Below are 19,139 nucleotides of genomic sequence, written 5' to 3'. Positions count from 1 at the left end.
TTTCCCTGATTATAAATTAATTTTTTTCACATTTTAGAGAAAGACCAAAGTATAATTTGGACTATAAACACAAAAAGTATAATTTGGACTCTCCCTCCACAGTGTGATAACATACTACAACTGAAGAGATATAATAAATACTTATATAATTGACCATTGAACCATGTGGCTTTAGGGGTACTGATCCCCACACAGTCAAAAATCCATATATAAGTTTGACTGCCCAAAAACTTAACTACATTCATCCCTCAGTATCTGTGGGGGATTGGTTTTCGGGACCCTCATGGGTAGAAACCAAAATCTTAGGATGCTCAAGTTCCTTATATAAAATGGTGTAGAGCAATGGATAGACTTGGCTCTCCGCATTCACAGAATCTGGGGATGTGAAACATGGGGATACAGAGGGCCAACTGTATATTAATGAAAATGTTCTGCTTATAAGTAGACCCATGAGATTTAAAGCCATGTTATGCAAAGGTCAGCTGTAATAGCAAATTATAGGACAGTAAAATGAGAACGTTTGTCTATATTTTATTTTTAGAAACTTATGTATGTGTGTATGTATTCTCCTATACATACACACATACATACTCAAGTTCATACACATACAGCTACATATATTCCTAAAGTTGCCTGATGTTCACATGGTCCTTTGCAAATACTTACTGTTAAATGAAGATGGTAATTTTCAAAGTGGATAGTGTGAATAACTTAACAGTTACTTAGTACAGCATGCTAGGCATTATTCCAACTGTTAAATAAAAAACACTTTTAAAATATAGCAAGAGTTGCTTCCTATTTGCTTTATTAACACTTTTATAACCTCTGGAATCATGCACTATTCCAATTAATTTTAGGGTAAAAGGCTGAATAGGAATCCTTTGCCAGTGATAAAGATAAGGAATTAAGTTGACTTTTTACTGTGCTGATAATCATCTCTGAATAAAAGTGGCCAGATTATATGTAGAGGAATTTATTCATACATGTTATTAATCCATATCATGATATAAGACAGAACTGAATCTTCTTGGAATTATAAAATCTGCAATACAAGTTGCTCATCTACTCTCCTTGTGTTTTCTCTCTATACCCCTCAAATTTATTTTCTATCAATATCATCTTTTACAGACACCTGAAGGAAACGGTTACCCATAAATCTTGTACCTAGATAAGTACCACATGTCATTTCTGGTATATTTTTGACTGGAGTTTTTCCACTTAATTAATGAAAGACAAATTTCTTTCTTTCTTTTTTTGTGATCTAGTCTCACTGGCTCTTCTGCCTAAAGGTTTGTTTATGTCTCTCTGTCTCTAATCATACTGGATGAAAAGTGTATGTATCAAGATGGTAGATGCTCAAAAGTGTGGGAAATCAGGCACTTATGTGGGGAATATGTGTCATTGGATAACATTTTGTAGGGCATTTTGGTAATATCTATAAAAATAAACAATGCACAAGTTCTTATATTTATATTTAGATATACCTGTTTGCTACATTACTTGCAGTAGGAAAATCCTGAAAACCACACATTACTGTACACTGGCATTCTTTGCAAACATTAGAAAAAATAAGGTGTATGTGTGCCTACAAGGAAATATGAGAGAGAGAGAGAGAGAGAGAGAGAGAGAGCGCGAGCGCGAGAGAGAGAGTTAGTTTGCTGGTACATGCCCCCTTTTTGGTTTTGTGTGGTTTTTGTATGTTTCTGAGAATAGAAAAGAAAATAGTGGTTATCTTTAGGCTTTGGAAAAGGGATTTCTTGTCTGGATTTGGGTGTCTATAATTTTGAATTATGTATGCTATATGTATTGTTTTTAGTTTTTCAAAAGCATACATGAAGAGAGGTAGGTATAATTTAACTGTTTCCAAAGGGTCATAAAACTCTAGTTCTGGAAGGGACCTTAGAGATTCTTGGACAGTTTCCCTCAACTTAAGAATGAGAAAACTCAGCCTGGCCAGGTTGCTCGGTTGGTTGGAGTGTCATCCTGTGCACCAAAATGTTTTGGGTTTGATTCCGGTTAGGGCACGTACCTAGGTTGAAAGTTCAATCCTGTATAGTTGGGGCGTATACAGGAGGCAGGGGATTGATGTTTCTCTCTCACATCAGTGTTTGTCTCCCTTCCTCTTTCTTTAAAGGTCAATAAATATATATCCTCAGGTGAGGAAAGAAAGGAAAGGAGGAATGGAAAGAAAGCAATAAGGCAAGCTCAGATTTCGGAAAGTATCTACAAAGCTTGTGCTAGAGTTCAGGTCCTGAGGACTACAAAAGCTTAAGAATATATTGATTTGTTCTATTCTTAGTCTAACAGTTTATTTAAATGATGTCCGCTTCTTGTTGCAAAGAATTGATTTTGGAAGACCCAATAAAATGTTGACCTTTCTAAGTTCTTTTTTTTTCTTTTCTTTTTTTCTTTTCTTTTTTTTAACATTTCTTCAAGTCACTATCTTCTCTGGCAATAAAGATAAAGTGGTAGTGGTAACTCTTACCCACTTATTGGAACTTTGAAGACTCAATCCCCTAACAGTGAATTTATTTATGAGTTCTATAAGTATTTAGAATTTGAAGTGAATTTGTGTTTAGAGTCCAAAGCTTCCCTTTTGTAAAATTGGCTTTACTGAGTTTTTGTTCATCTAATATTCATCTAATTTTTGTGACTTCAAAGTGAATTGCTATTTAAAGGCAAAACTTATTTTCTATCAATATCTTCTATAAAAGATGTTAGTATATTTTTTTAAAGGAGGAAAATTTATATATTGAGAATTTCTCAGTTCTTGAAAATATGAGCATTTTTTCTTTTAATTATAAGTTAAGTCTTTTCCTAGCTCTTTAATGCCAGAAACATTTTCTCTTTATTCAAATCAACTAATTGGAAAGTCATTCTAAAGAAATCTGTAGTAATGAGGCTGGTAGTTCAACATGGGATTGGACATCCACATTTCATTTAAAGAATATTTTTTATGGTTGATTGACTTTAGGGCTCAAGCAATAGAAACATTAATGTTAAGATTAGTTAGTTGTTGGACTTAGGATAAAAATCTTTCTTTGCTTGTCCTTGCGCTGGTATGGCGTGGTTGGAGCATCGTCCTATACACCAGACGGAGGTGGGTTCAATTCCTGGTCAGGGCACATACCCAGGTACAGGTTCGATCCTTGGTCAGGGTGCATATAGCAAGCATCTCACATTGATGTTTTTCTCCCTCTTTCTCTCAAATCAGTTTTTTTAAAAGTTTAAAAAATTATCTTTGCTTGTGAATCTACTATTTTAGAGGTGGGGAATAAAATTTAATCTATAGGCCTCTAACAAAATGGATACTTTATAATAATAAAAGCATAATCTGCTAATTAGACTGCACAGCCTAAGGACCTTCCGAATGACTTTCCAGACGACCTTCTGGACGAAGCCAGGGCTGCAAGGGCCAAGCACCTTGCATGAATTTCATGCATTGGGCCTCTAGTTTGATAGTAATTTGATTAGGCTGATAAGATGAATCTTTGTTTATTGAAGGAAAAGGTTTTTAGGAAATAAAGAGACCTTTTCCCATCTTTAGGATCAGAGTAAATCATGTCTGTGCAGTTTTAATCAGTAACTTTTTTATTGAATTGAAAGGAAGAAAAGGTTATAGAGGGCCAAGAACAAATAGAGTTGCAAATTTGTGTTTGTAACCCTGTGTACTTAGGGATGAATCCAGTTTGTATAACCACTTTACTTCTGTTGGAATTAGTTAGTTTGACAGTTGACTTGATTTGGTTAGGTAAGACTTTAAAGCTAGGCTGGAGGATGTCAGTGTTACATGTGTTTTCTGGTTTGTTTTCAGTATCCTTTCTGATAATGGAGAGAAGAATTTGGTTGGTCCATTTGGACTCTTCAAATTGGGTAACTATTGTGCCTCATCAAGTTCTTTTCCTTTCTTTTAACATTTCAAATCATTATAGAACTCAAATGTCCTTAATTACAGTTTGACTATTTTTCACTAATGCATTATCTTTCATTTACCCACATTGAAATTCTTGAGCCCAGCACCTGCATTTTTCAGTGTAACTATAGTGAGATAGTAGAATGCTTGGGTTTTGGTCTAAGCTCTGCTCTTGGCCTCCTGTGTATACTATATTACATTGGGCAAGCCACTAAGCTACTTTGGGATTCATTTTCCTAATCTGTAGAACAAAATCATTTGAGTATTCATTAAGTCCTTTTATATTTCTAGAATTATTTTACTGATTTCTTTTAAAAAAATATATTTATTGATTTTTTTACGAGAGGAAGAGAGAGTTAGAAACATCGATGAGAGAGAATCATCGATCAGCTGCCTACTGGGGATGTGCCCGCAACCAAGGTACATGCCCTTGACCGGATTTGAACCCCGGACCTTTCAGTCTGCAGGCCGACGCTCTGTCCACTGAGCCAAACTGGTTTCGGCGATTTTACTAATTTCTTTATTCACCATATGTTTATGAACACCTTGTATGTGCTCTGAGTGCAAGTCCCTTGCCCTTAAAGAGTATTCAGACTAATAGCAAAGAAGTCCCTTCATTTTATTCATATCACTTCAGTCTTTTATTTTTGAAAAATTAAGTAGTATTAGCAAGTTTTCTTGATTTTTTTAATCACTCAATAAGGCATTTGTTAAAATTGTTGGTATTATTTACATCTCCATCTCCAAAAATGCCTTTATATCTACTTTTATTTTTCTATTTGTAAGCCAGTTTCTTATCTTGGAAAACAGATCCTGCATCCCCAGTCCCATTATGATGAGATGTTTTCTTTAATTGATAGATAGTAAGTTATGTATTATAGAGTAAAGCTTGGTGGTCAGAAAAACTGGTGATTTCTTTAAGGCAAATAAAAAATAATGACAGAGTCTAGAGACTTGATATTGTTTTTTAAAATAGAAGCATAAATAGATAAAATAGAAAAAATTTCAAAAAAATTAACAGTGGCTTTGTTTAAAAATTTTTATACCTAAAACAAAAAAGAAAATTTCTGTTGGATGCTAAAAAGAAACAGATCAGTGTGCAGCTTCTGACTTTGAACTGAGTATTATATTTACAGAACCCCCCACTGCCTACGTCCTGGTTTTCAGCTTTCCAGGACCAGAATATCAGATTATAAATGCACTCAGAAGAGATGATCAGGCTCTAGACTGGAAACAGTGTAGCGGATTAATTTACATAAAAATTCACATAAAACAAATTCATAGAAGGTGTGGGTAGAACTGCTACTTTTGACTGTAGTCAGAGTAAACTAGGTGACTTTTGAGCTAAGACCAAAATAACAAGAAGCAAGCAATGTGAGTATCTCGAAGGGTTTTCTAGGCTGAGGGAAAACAATACAAAGACCCTGTGATGGAAACAGGCGGCGTATTTATAGAAAGAAGGCCAGTGTTTGGAGTGAAGATAGTGGTGTAGAAGGGTAGGTAGGTGGTGAATTTGGTATAGTGGGCAGCACTTATAGGGTCAGGTAAAGATATTGAATTTTATTCTAAGTGTGGTTAAAGGGAAGAGAGACATGATCTGATTTATTTTTTAAAAGTTCATTGTGGCTGCTATGTGGAGAATAGACTGTGCTACAGAGGAAGCTGGAAGATCAATTAGAAAACAGTTAACACTGGTTCAGGTAAGAGAAAATGGACAGAAATGGATAAAACTAAAATGGATAGATGTGTGGAATATATTAGGGAGCAGGAGAGCTGACAGGACTTGCTGATAGATCGGATATGAAAAGATAGGTTTTGGGCCCTGGCTGGGGGCTCAGTTGGAGCTTTGTCCCATACACCATCCCTCCTTCCTTTCTCTCTCTCAAAAAACAAACAAACAAAAAAAAAACCAAACAAAAAATCAGTAAAAAACCATATCCTCGGATGAGGATTTTAAATAAAAAAGGTTTGGGGGTGAGCAAATGGATAGAAGATGGTGTCACTCAGTATTTTAGTCATGTTAGATATCTGAAATGAGTATAGTTAAATAATGATAGAAATTGTATTTTTAAATTCTGTACTCATATGGCAAAAGAGAGAGATCTCTAGAGGGAAAAGAAAGACACTGGAGTCTCAGAATCTCAGACTAGAAAATTACTCTGGCATGTAAGAACAGTAGCCATTTTATTTTTTAAAATTAATGATGATTAGGGACTAAAACATGGAAAGGCGTGCTAAAAGTATGAGGACCTATGATTTGTGCCCAGGGCCCAGTCTTGAAAGCAGATAGGCAGGAGCCTGCCAACAACGTGCCCAGGTCTCCATTAATAACGGTGCATGGAATTCATTAGAACAGAGAGCATACTTTTCGACAGAATTGCCACTTGAAAATGAAATTGGAATTGGAAGCTGGGGTGTATGAATGTCTTCGTATCGGATATTTTTCAAATTCTGTATGTTGAGTAAAAGACTATCTGATCAAAGAATCACCTCGTCACATGAATTATAAAGTATTGGATTAGGAGTTGAAAGATTTAAGTTCTGAACTCAAACCCCTTAATAGCTGTGTGACCGTGACAGATTGTAACCTCTGAGCTTCTGTTTCCTTATTTGTAAAATACTTGCCCTGCATGCCTCACAGAGCTGTTTAAAATCCCAAATAAGATCATGAATGTCAAAGTACTGCGAAGACTGTGAAGCACTGAATACTGCTTGCTTGTGAGAGAATGCTTATATAGCTTAAAGCTTTTAACAAAAAGGACCTTGGACTTTTTTTTTTTTTTTAAAGAAGATCAGGAGGATGCGATGGGAGTGTGTGGGTTGTACCTCTACTGTGACTCTTTTTAAAAAAAATAATTTTTTTTTCTATTAATTTTTTACAGAGAGGAAGGGAGAGGGATAGAGAGCCAGAAACATCAACCAGCCGCCTCCTGCACACCCCCTACTGGGAATGTGCCCGCAACCAATGTACACGCCCTTGACCGGAATCGAACCTGGGACCTTTCAGTCCACAGGCCAATGCTCTATCCACTGAGCCAAACCGGTTTCGGCACTACTGTGACTCTTGAGGTTATCTTTCTACCAGGCTATAGTACTCAACTGTACATACCTATTCTAAGAGGCTTTATTATTCTTAACCCAAGTGCCTTGTGAAACAGAGGACTCCAGACACATTTAAATGCTATAAAGATGACAAAATGTACAAGCGAGTTTGGTTTTGCTCTTCTATTAGGTAGTTAGAACTTTATCCCTAGCCATAATATCAAAATGAAAGGCAGGAAAATATGGTTAGTATTTTTACTTTAGTTTCCCCCCTTTACTGACCTTTGGGCTGTGGAGTGGGATTTTGTTTGGTTCACTTGGGAAGATCTTTTCCTTAATAAGTGAAATTTATCAACATGCCGGAGGCTTGCTAGCAGTTGAAGGCAACTGTTGGTCAGCAAGAGGATGGGAGGGGAAAAACAGGTTGGGGTGGGAAAAGTAAAGGAATAGGGAGGAAAAACGCATTTGAAAAAAGAGAAAAAGTTTAAATCACTTGAGAAAGTCTCAAGTTTTTTAAAAGATACGTATTAAAATTTGAGGTGATTAAAGAAGTAGGGATGGTCCTTAGAGAGGGGCATAAGTAAAATTAGGGAAAGATGGTGAACAGTCCATAGGAGGTTAGAAGGTAGAATAGAACAGAGGTTCTCTAGAGGTTAGAAGGTTAGAAAGCAAAGAGCAAACACTCTGTGGAAACCTGGTTCCTTATGAGGATTTACAGCCTCTCTGAAGATATGCTGGGATACTATGGTGGTATTATTTTTATTTAAAATGTCCATTTTTACCGAAGTATATGAAGTCAGTGTTTACTCACTCCCTTTTCAAGTAACCCTAGTGTTATGTAATTCCCATCAACCAGGAAAAATATTTTACCAACAAAAGCTGGACTTTTCATTATTGAGAAGATAAGGGCTGGATTCGTTGGCTTTTTTTGTTTGTTTGATTCCGATTGCAGTATTGTCTGTTTGAAATATTGCTCTGATGTCGATTTTTCAAAGCTTTCTAATTTACTTCTTCCTCTGAATTCATTGTTTTTGAAAAGTTTTTTCAAAAAAACAAACAAGTAGAGAGATTGTGACAAACACCTTCAGCTGAAGCCCGGCCCCCCCCCTTTTTTTTTCACTTTCTCAGTTCTTTTTCCACCCTAGCTCCCCAGAGACAACCTGTTACCATAAATTCAGTGTGCATTCCTCCAGCGCAGTGTGTGTGAAATACATAAATAAATTCTATGGAAGTCATTTTCCCCCTTTATTCTTGTTTTTCAACATCTATTCATCTGAAGATATATAGATTGAGGTCCCTCATTTTAGCTGTTTTATTTTTATTTCACTGTATAACTGTTTTAGTTTCCCCAAATCCCTTTGATGGATATATAAATTGTTTTCATTTTTTTGCCATTAAAAACAAAACTCTAGTGAATAAAAACCTCATACATATCCCTTATGGTTTTCTTCTCCCCTCCCCCTCCTTCCTTCTTTTGGTTGTTATTGCTTTAGTGTTTTGATTCTGTTCTAAGTATTTTTTTATTTGAATTCTTCCACTTGGTCTAGCACTTTGAGGAGAAGGAGGGATCATTTGAGGGAGAGGGAGTAATGAGGAGAATCTTCCACAACTTGGAATGCAAATCTCTTTTAAAAATTAAATTTATTTGAGTGACATGGTTGATAGGATCATATAAGTTTCAGGTGTGGATTTCTGTGTAGGAAGATCTGCATATTGCACTGTGTGCCCACCACCCAACAGTCTTCTTTTACTAGGGCCAGAGGCTCTGAAAATTTCATTTTGGAATATTGATAAATTTGGCAACCCTTGCATGTTAATATTTTATGATTTTATTGTCTCATTAGTAGCACTGTGTGCGAATTCATGCACCAGTAGCTCAGTGACGCCCTTTTGTAGCTCTCTGCCCACCGCTCCAACCTCCTGTAAGCCCCTCCCCCCCCTTATAGCTTGATGCCCTGCCCCCTCCTGTAGCTCTTCACAAGCCGTTTGTAGCCAGTGGGTCACTGCTGCCCTCTTGTAGCTTCCCTTTCCCTTCCCTCCCCCCATAGCTTGCTACCCTGCCCCCTCCTATAATTCTTCACACTAGTCCTCTTGTATCTCACTGGCCCACCCTCCTGCCGATCCGTGATCTGGTTTTGAGGCATTTGGTCGTACACCTCAGGGCATAATCACTAATTAGCATATTCCTCTCCTATTATATAGGATATGCATTAGCTGTTTTTCATAGATGTCTATAATTACCGTTTTCCCCTTTCCCCTCTGTTTTCTTTTACTACTTTTTTTTTTTAACTCCTACAATATTCCCTGCCCACTAAATGTAGGCCTAGCTTCAATTCAGTTCATCCAATTCTTCTTTTTTTTTTTTTTAATATATTTTTATTGATTTCAAAGAGGAAAGGAGAGGGAAAGAGAGCCATAGAAACATTCATGATACGAAAGAATCATTGATTGGCTGCCTCCTGCATGCCCCCTACTGGAAATTGAGACCGCAACCCGGGTATGTGCCCTTGACTGGAATTGAACCTGGGACCCTTCAGTCTGCAGGCCGAATCTGTATCCACTCAGCCAAGCCAGCTAGGGCAAGTTCATGCAATTCTTGTGTCACCTTATAAATTCAGCATAATCCAAACATAGTGATATTTATGAAGAGTTCTTGGAGCATTCTTAGCCAAATTAAGCATTTAAAAAATAGAAACCTTTACCTTAGGTTAGAATTATTATAAGTAAATTTTAATCTGGGACCATATGTTTTTATGACCAGTGTTTTTCATTTATAATTTTTTTCTGGAGACTTTAATCCACTATGCTTTTATTCATTATTGTGAGTCTGAGTATATTTTTAATTTTTATATTTCATATTTCCCCTCCTACTTAAAGGTGGATTCTATTCAGAGCTCTGAGCAGTTGGAATGCTGAAGTGTTACAAATGAAAACTGTTACTCTTCTCTAATAATACACTCTGCCAGCTGCAAGTATTTGAGTAGGAATTCCTTAACTAGTTTGGGCAGCCACCTCATGAATGTATATTAATGGTAGATTTACCTCATGAATATATCAACAATCTTAAGAATTTGAGAAAAATTTATGTGCTACATAGTTTTAAAAACAATGGATAAAACTTAAAATGGAAATCTTAGTAATAAATATAATTGTACAACATGAGATGGATATGTATTTTTTTCTAAGATTTATTATGCCTTAAGAGATGGTTCAGGAGACAAGTTATTCCGGTTGACTTGAAAGTAACCTTTGGATCTAGGCTTGCTCGGCTTTAACTTATCATCCTGTAGACTTTCTTTAGTGAATTGCCCTCCTTATACCATTGTAATCACTAAGTTTGAATGGAGTTCCTTACCTGCACTTTATCACATCAGTCCCATATTGTATGCTGTGTAGAAATGTTTCTATTTTAGATATTTCTTTAGAAAAAAAATCATATTCTTGTATGGAATGCTAACACCAGAGTTTTGTTTTCCCTTCTACTCTGGAAACTCCATAAAAATTTAGTTCCTAACTCAAAAATAATTTTTTTTCTAACTGTAGTTTCCTTCTTGGGCTATTTCATCCAGATATACAACAGGAGCCTTTATTGTTTCTGTGTTAGTAAAAATATAATGTAAAGAACTTCTTGAAATTATATTTTATTTTTAAAACACCTGTTTTTCTGATTAGAAAAGTAAAACATGCTTTTTTTTAAGAACAGAAAAATAACAAAAGTATAGGTCAAAGGAGCAATCACTCAGTCTTCATGCTGTATCTTGTCAGGCAGCTCCCACAGTGATTATGCCATTGTGTAGCTGCACCAGGAAATCGGGGGAGTTGTTGTGTCTCTGGGCTCTCCCAGCATTGCTGTTAAAACAGGCACTGCACATTTGTTAGGGGAAATATAATTTCATTTATATCAACTTTATATAAATCTTACCTGTGACTCATTAATATTAATAAGAACACAAACCTGAAACTTGTTAGTAAAACAAACTTTATTAATTTTGACATATAGACAGAGGAAACTTTGTTTTTTGGAGTGTATGGAGTTAATCTTTAATCTTTCAAGGATAGAAATCCAAAAGAAAAGGAAATTAATTCAATCATTTATTAAATAAGTATTTATTTCTGCCTTCCATGTGCCAGACACTGACTGGTGCAGCAGCAAAATAGACAAGAGTCTCCCTTCTTACATTCCAACTACAATAAGGTAGATGACTTTAAGTGCTATAGAAAAAAGTGATGGAGGAGTACTGCTGGGGCTATAGGGAGGGGGATTACATTTTTCAGTGTGTCAGGGTAGGCCTCACATCTCTGTGCCCATTACAAAAAGATCCAACAATGGTGAGGGTGTGTGTCAGGAGACTATCTCAGGGAAGAGTCGTCGAGAAAGGCCAAGCACAAAGCCCTGAGACGGGACGAGCCTATTCTGTTGGAGGAACGAGAGCAAAGAAGGGCAGTGTGGCTGAAACTAGTGAGCTCAGGAGAATGTAATTGGAGATGAGGCAGGAGAAGGTAATGACGTCCAGATTGTGCTGGGCCTTTAAGCCCTTGTCAGGATTTTGGCTTTTACTCGGAATGAGATGGGAAGTCATTGGAGGTTTCATCAGAGGCCACAATTAAACTAAAACGGTAATACCAAAATATATTTGTATCCTGGCTTTGCTCTTACAGAAGCATTTGTTTATTTTTTACAATACTTTGGGTATTCAGTAATGGCTCCTGATGGGTAGTCATACATACATAGATTTAAATGTTTGTGTCTGTATTGAAAATGTTCTTGAAATACAGATCTTAAGTGTTATTGGATATAAACTCAAAGAAAGCAAGTATAGTAAGAAAGCCTGTCTGTAGGTATTCATTTCTGAGTAGCCCTATTCTTACCCAGTTCTCATCCTAAATTGTCTTGGGGGAGGGGGAAGGAATCAGGGTATATTGTGCAAGACATTTCTTTACTCTAAGACATTGGAAGAAATAAATAGATATTATTTATAATAAGTATTAAGTAAATATACTTAGTAAGTAAATATGTAAATAAAATTTAAACACACACATAGTTGACCCTTAAACAATGCAGGGTTTACAGGTACCAATTCCCCCATGCAGTTGAAAATCCATGTATAACTTTGACTCCCCCCAAATTGAACTATTAGGCTACTGTTGACTGGAAGCCTTACTGATAACAGCCAGTGGATATATATTTTGTATGTTATGTGTGTACTGTATTCTTCCACTATAGTAAGCAAAAGAAAAAATGTCAAGAAAATCACAGAGGGAAAAAATACTGTAGTATTTTTGAAAAAAATGTTTGTAAGTGGACCCAAAAAGCATGTTTACTTTTATAGTCAGAAACATGCGATCCAAAACTGTGTTCTTCACTCTTAGATTATTTTAACATGTTTTGAACATTTTAATTATGAAACATAACAGAAATACACAAAAACATAATTGTATAAAGATTAATTATAAAAAACTAGTACCTATATAACCAACAATAGGACCTAGAAATATATCATTGCTGCACCCTGAAGAAGCTTGCTGTGTGCCTCTCCTAGCTTATAACCCACACTTTTGCTCAGAGGTATGACTAGTCTGACATTTATGATAATTATATCCTTACTTTGTGATGTTACTGTCTAGGTTTCATTGCGAACCATATAGCTTAATTTTGTCTGCTTTTGAACTTTATATATATGGAATAATACTGTAAGTGTTCTTTTGTGTCTTCTTTAAGACCTAATAGTATGTTTGTAACTTTCATCCATGTTATTATATAGAACAGTGGTTTAATTTCATTGCCATATAGCATCATATTATTTGAATATATGTAGCCATTCTAGGGTTGATGTTTTTGGCCGTTATGAATAAAACTGCTATGAACTTTTTTTTATGTGTGCAGGAGGAGTTTCTCTGGGCCATATTTGAGAGTGAAATTGGTGGATCTTTAGTTTTATTTAGTTTATTTAGTTAATAAACGGTTTTTCCAAAGTGGTTGTACTAATTTGTCCTACCAGGAGTGTGAGAGTGTCCCTGTTCCTCCTAGTCCTTACTAGTATTGTCAGACTCTAGATTTTGCTAATCCTTTGGGTCTAAAAATGTTCATTCTAGCAAATTAACTGAGAAACCAAAACCTTAAACTGAGAGAGAGAGAGAGAGAGAGAGAGAGAGAGAGAGAGAGAGAGAGAGAGAGAGAGAGAGAGAGAGGAGAGAGAGAGAGAGAGGGAGAGAAAGAAAGAAAGGACTAAAGGCTTAGACTTTAAGAAACATAGATATTCAGAGCATTTTTATTTAAGTTTGATAACTTCTGCCTGAGGAGTAGTTACTTATAAGGTCTTAAAGACATGTTATCTGTCTATACCCTCAGAAGATCAGGAACCTTGTCTATGTTTTTTGGGGGGGATTAGTTGTTTTGAAACCACTATATCTCAAATAATGCCTTGCACAGTTAGTGTTCAGTAAATATTAATTAAATGAATTCAGCCTGACTTTTGCTACTCTTAATTCTGACCATGATTGTCCTATTTTAATATCAGTAGTTTAAGACAATTTTTGGTGAGGGGTCATTCCATTACTGTTAATAACAAGATTTGGTTTACCAAAATAAGAGAAATACATTTGTACCAGTGTAACAGTTAAAGATAATGTTTACATTTTCAAGAAAAGATGCCATTGTTAAGGAATTATCCTCAATATATGCAGCATTTCTTTTCCTGCAAGAGGGAAAATAGCACCAGAATTTTATGCCTAAATGAGGCTCCTGAAGCCTTGCACCCGCTCTTATACCTGTTTCTATTTTGAGTCACTTAGTAGGATATTATAGATAATTAGGTGGAGCAGTGGTGGTGGTTAACCAAGTTATCTCACCAGTCTTCAATAGGAACCTCAATGTTATAACTGTTTATCAAAACCATAGGAAACATGGCTTTGTTTAAATGCTTCTTGTTTTGGTATAAGTGACCTAGAACATTTAAAAAAAAAAAAAAAGAGTATTTTACATAAAAACTTCATAGTAATTCTTTCAATATTTTGTGAGGGAGCTGGCAAAAGTGATCACTCCCCTCAGGTTATAGTGGGGCAAGCCACTTATTTCATTTTGCTGCATTCATAGGCCAGTTCATTAGAATAACTAGCTTTGGGTTTTCCTGACTTTAATTTCTAAGTATTATCCTTTTGAAAGATCATTAAAAAAATAGAGCACTCAGGACTACAGATAGAAGAATGGTAATTTGACTTGTAAATCCTAGCAAATGTACACCTGCTTTTGTAAGATTTCCCCATTGCAAAATAGCCAAAGTAAGGACTTATATGAGATTCAGAATCTAGTTAAGTCTAATTCATCATCTCTATTTCCAACAGAGATTTCCTGTTAGACAAGACAAATTGGTCTTCCTACTACTGACTTAACTTGGTAAGTTTTCACATGGTTTTATTTAAATATAGTTTAAGATGAGGAAAAAAGAGGAATGAAATGCATAGAAATGTTTACTATGACTTTAAAAAATGCACATCTCTTTGTGGGTGACTTTAAATTTTTTTTCTACCATTCTGGCTAGCATCTTAAAACTTGTACTTTGTGGTATGAGATTCTTACCTCAAATGCGTAAGTATGTTTTTACAGTGTTTTACTGGGTAAAACAGGTGCTATTGCTTGCTAATTGAATTCTGACACAAATCATTGGGAGGCAGGAAATTCTGTCTACTTTCTCTTGTTTTGTCTGCCTGGGTGGTTTTACTCTTTCCTTGTGTCATGAATTTTGGAATAATCATTTAAAGCTGAGAACTTCCTGCCCATTCTTTGTTCCATTTATTTTAGTTAGAACCTTACCATTTACATAGAAATGGACTTATTTTCATAACTTTAGAAGAAGAGAGAATTTATTTTCTGCCAATATTTGCTAGGCAAGGAGCGTGGGTTCATGTAAACAGTCATCAGATTTCTTTAGTTAAGGCCATAGTTAAAGGAGAAGATGAAAGCATATGTGTGCCTCAGTCTCTTACAGTCAGAGGGAGGTCTAGGTGTCTCCTGAAGAGGTGCTCCGGAAAATACTGAATTCCGTTAAAGTGATTCTTTTTTAAACCAGATAGTATTACAGCAGTTAATGCTGAAGAAAATTGATTGCCCATGTAATAAATATTAAATCTTCTGGAGCATAGTGAGCTTTTTCAGCTTCTAAGCTAATGAACTTATTCCAAATTGTATATCTGAAGACGAACTTAGCCTTTCTTCTTTGATATGCATTCTTTGGGCCCCTTTCTATAGCCAGATTGTGTTAGCAAGAAATGTTTTTAAATGGCTTGGCTAAAGTCTAGATGGCCAAAAAGAAGCACATGTTGAAGTTGGCTTCTATAAAGGCCAGAGGAACCTGTGGGTTATGCAACCTCTCCCTATTTGTTTCATAAAAGGACTCCTTTGTTTTTGAGGTCCTTGCAGATTGACACACTTGAATTGTATTAGGGCCAAGCCTTTCATCTGTTTACTATTTGGATTTTATAAGGTTCCTCATAGTTGTAGTGGAAGGGAAAGGGTGAAAAGCATTTCAAATCTCAAAACAACTTTGGCAATATAATTATATAGAAATAAATCTTCTTAGCCATTAAGGTTTTCTCTCCCTCTCTCGCTTCTCCCCCTCCTCTCTCTCCTTCCCCATTCCCACCCCTTCTTTCTTTTTAATAATTCTGTTCCAGTTCTTGTTTTAGAATAATTTTTCTCAACCTAGAGGAGAAATCTTTGATAACATGTGGGATGTGTTAAAATTTTCATCTTTCCTAACTTTGCTCTTGGTGGCCTTAGAGATTTTCACCCAGGCCATTCCGTTGAATTAACATGTTGTTATAATTTTTGAAAAGATTGGAGTTGCTGATTGTTTAGTTTCGCCTATCCAACTTCATTTCTAAAGGTGTTTTCCTTTGGAACTGAGATCCACTTTGAAGTGAAATAGCCCTGTTATAATCAGATTTGTTTGCTGATTTGGATTCATGTCGTTCTATTTCAGACATCTCCCAAGTGATGGATTTTGAAAGTAATGTGTGGAGAAGCTTAATCTGATGAACCCTCTCTGCCTTTTTAAAAAAGCAGTTGGGGGAGTTTTTCTTTTTCCTAGCAGGGTGCTAATTCAGAGCAGCACATCACCTGATGGTTTAAGCCAGGGGAATCTGTGGTGGTGGTAGCCATGGTTTATTCTGCCGTGTCCTCCACCCACGTGGAGACAGGATTTTCCCCCTCCATTGTTTTGTAGATGTATTTAGCTCAATAGTAATTTGTATTTAAATTAAAAGCAAAAATAAAACTCAAAAAGTCTTTTTAAGTTCTAAGGGGACACAATTCTACAAGGCTATTGAGTCGCATCTGCCTGTCTCTTTCCAGGAGAGACCTCTGCAGGAGGAGCTGAGCGTGCATTGCAGCGCCCCTGGCCGTATTTTTGGGTAGAGAATTAGGCTGTTACGTCTATGTCAGCAACGCGCACATAACGGATAGTTTTCAGGGGAAGGGAATGATTCCCCAGACCTTACCTTAAATTGGCAATTCATTTTTCTGCTCTTTGGTTATTTTGCTACCTGGAAAAGTTGCATCCAAAGTGAAAATTATTCCATATTTTAACCTTTGAGCTGGCTGCTAAGGTCTCCTTGGGGACAGGGACACTTTGTAGTTATTTATAACCTTAGAAAAGGGCAGTACGACTGTAAACAGCCAGCACACACTGAGGTTTGGGAGTCGGTGGGAGCATTTGTTGGTTATCTCACTACTTTCTATGAATTGAAATTCATGTACCTTCTTGTTCATTCTGACTTTGTCTGGATGAGCCTTACTAGCCAGGCTTGTCCATAAGACTCTATCTTATAACACTTAGAGTGAGGAGAAGAAGGAAAAATAACCATTTCAGGTACAAAAGCATATCAAATCCTCACAATCATTTTAGATTCTATGCTTGTCTAAAGATATCTGTAAACTGGGAAGATCTTAAAGGTATTGACATGCATACATAATACTATGCTTGTTTCTGAGTTTTTCTTATAGACAACAGTTGCAAGAGCAATTCAACTCTTAATTAGATAAATATTTGGCTGTGGCATAAAGTATGTTCTACATCTTAGTCTGGTATAGGAAAAACTTAATTACGTATCTAGATATGTTTTAAGGTATGTATTTGTGTGTGTGTATACATATATTTTTATATATATTTATATAATAAATAGAAGACTTAGATTTTTTTTTTTAATCCAAGAAGAGTGTAGTTTTGGAATGTATTAATTCTTTAAAATTGGTGTGAGGTCAAATAATAATTTTCTTTGTTTAATGTTCTATTGTTTTAAAAGTATGCCTGGGTTCCTATGCTGTTATTCATTCAGCAACTCCCAAACTTTAACATTTTAATTAGAGCTCGTTAAGGAAAAGCTAGGATTTCAAGGTAGTGAGTCTAGTTATTCAACAATAATTTTATTAACAAATATTTACTTTTTAATATATTTTTATTGATTTTAGAGAGAGGGAAAGGGAAATGGAGAGAGAGATAGAAACATTGATGAAAGCGATGATCGGCTGCCTTCTGCACAACCCCCACCCAGGACAGAGCCTGCAACCTAGGCATGTGCCCTGAACGGGAATCGAACTGGGGATCTCTCAGTGCATGGGTTGATGCTCAACCATTGAGCCACACTTGCCAGGAACAAATATTTATTGAGTGCCTGCTATACCGTTAGGCACAGGAAGGATGCTCTTCTCTTATCTTCTAGTGGGGAAGACAGTAGACAAGTAAAAAAATTAAAACGATAATTTCAGTGGTGTTAATAAAGAAGAAAATAAAATAGGATAACATGAAGAAAGGAATGGACTAGAAGTGGGCTTTAGATCAGATGGTCAGAGAAGACCTCTCTGAGGATATTACATTTGATAGAATATCTAAAGGACAAGAGGGAGCCAGCTATGAAAAGAGGCGAGGGAAGAAAGAGCTTTTCAGGTAGAGGAAAGAGCCTGATGTGTTCACCAAATTGAATTAAGGGCCTGAGTGGCATGATGCTTGAGAAGGCTGTTAGGTGAGGCCTTGGCTGTGATGGCAGAAGGCACATTTTACTCGGATTGCAGGGGAAGCCACCGAAGAATTCCTGTCTTGTCTCTCATAGAGTCAGATTTAGAAGTCGTCTCATAACTTAGAAAAATTATTTGTAAATGCTGCTTATTCCTTTAAAATTTTTTACTTATTTGAAAGTTAATATAGTCACATAGTTAAAAATTCAGAAAGTACAGAAGGGAATACAATGGAAATTCTCCTTCCCAACCAAGTACCCAGTTTCTTTCCTTGAAAGTAACCAATGTCTCTAGCTTTACATATACTGTATATATCTTTTAAAAACATATGTTAAAACAGATAGCTTTGCCCGTTTAAATAAAAAGAGCTTCCTCCTTCCTTTTTAAAAATTTTTAAATTTTTTTGTTAATCCTTACCTGAGGATATTTTTCCATTGATTTTTAGAGAGAGTGGAAGGGAAGGGGAGAGACAAAGAGAGAAACATCAATGGGTTGCCTCCTACACACACCCCGACCAGACCCAGCCATCAAGCTTGAAACCAAGGTACATGCTCTAGAGTGGAATCAAAGCCGGACCCTTCAGTCTGAGGGCCAATGCTCTATCCATGAGCCAAACCAGCTAGGGCCCTCATTCCTTTTTATTAAAAACAGATGCTTATTACATTGCCTGTCTGTATCATAATTTAATTTAATCCCCTGTTCATAGACTTTTAGGTTATTTCTATTATTTTGTGATTACAAATAGTGCTATAGTGAGAAACATTTTATATTTATCATATTTATCATTTAATAGGGTAAATTTCTAGAAGTGTAATTGCTGGATCAAAGAGTATATGCATTTTTTATTTATTCAGATATTCATTTTTCTTCATGGAGATTGTAATAATTTATGTTCTAATCAGAAATGTTCTTCTTACCCTGGGCAAGTATTATCAAACATTTTGATCTTTGCCAACTCACTGGGTGAATCAATGTGCAGTTTAATTTGCATTTGTGTTATTATGAATGAGAGTTGAACATATTTTCACATATTTAAAAACCATTGATATTTACATTCCTGTAAACTATTGTCTATTCTTTGTCCATTTTTCTTTTAGGCTGTTGACATTTTGCTCATTGACCTTTAGATTCACTTAATACTAAATACCTCTTAAAGATTTCAAAAACAAACATAGT

At 35.9% G+C, this 19,139-nt stretch overlaps 1 protein-coding gene across 2 annotated transcripts in view; it reads left to right on the top strand.

The window, feature by feature from the left end:
• The window catches only part of SPOP (speckle type BTB/POZ protein), a 69,536-nt gene that overhangs the window by 22,771 nt on the left and 27,626 nt on the right, over positions 1-19,139 (top strand). Inside the window, exon 2 of one of the 2 annotated variants that reach the window (XM_084863568.1) lies at positions 14,297-14,348. The exons of the other annotated variant lie outside the window; for it this stretch is intronic. The gene's annotated coding sequence lies outside the window, so the exon portion shown is untranslated. The remainder of the gene's footprint in view (positions 1-14,296; positions 14,349-19,139) is intronic. 2 annotated transcript variants of the gene reach the window in all.

The sequence above is a fragment of the Pipistrellus hanaki genome (assembly GCF_964339955.1).
Source record: "Pipistrellus hanaki genome assembly, chromosome: 16".
NCBI lineage: Eukaryota > Metazoa > Chordata > Mammalia > Chiroptera > Vespertilionidae > Pipistrellus > Pipistrellus hanaki.
This window is presented reverse-complemented; position numbering and strand designations above follow the sequence as displayed.